Source organism: Lupinus angustifolius, chromosome LG08 (genome assembly GCF_001865875.1).
Source record: "Lupinus angustifolius cultivar Tanjil chromosome LG08, LupAngTanjil_v1.0, whole genome shotgun sequence".
NCBI classification, from domain to species: Eukaryota; Viridiplantae; Streptophyta; class Magnoliopsida; order Fabales; family Fabaceae; genus Lupinus; species Lupinus angustifolius.
Genome location: NC_032016.1, coordinates 6146621 through 6146894, shown reverse-complemented (window position 1 = coordinate 6146894; position 274 = coordinate 6146621).

Here is a 274-nt window from a genome sequence, read left to right as displayed (position 1 = left end):
GCGAGGACTAGTCGCCCAAGCGACAATTCATCTTTAAATCTCAAATAGACTGAAGCTTTCCTCGCCTAGGCGAAAGTATTATCGCCCAAGCGAGAGGGTTCCAGAAACTCATTAAAATTCTGGAATTTTTTTTTTCTCCCGATCGAGTTTTTGCTCGCCCGGGTGACATCTCGTTCGCCCAGGCGAAAATCCTGAAATTTATTTATTTATTTATTTTTTCGCCCAATCAGGTTTTTGCTCGCCCGGGCGGACTTTCGGGCGCCCGGGCTCGCCC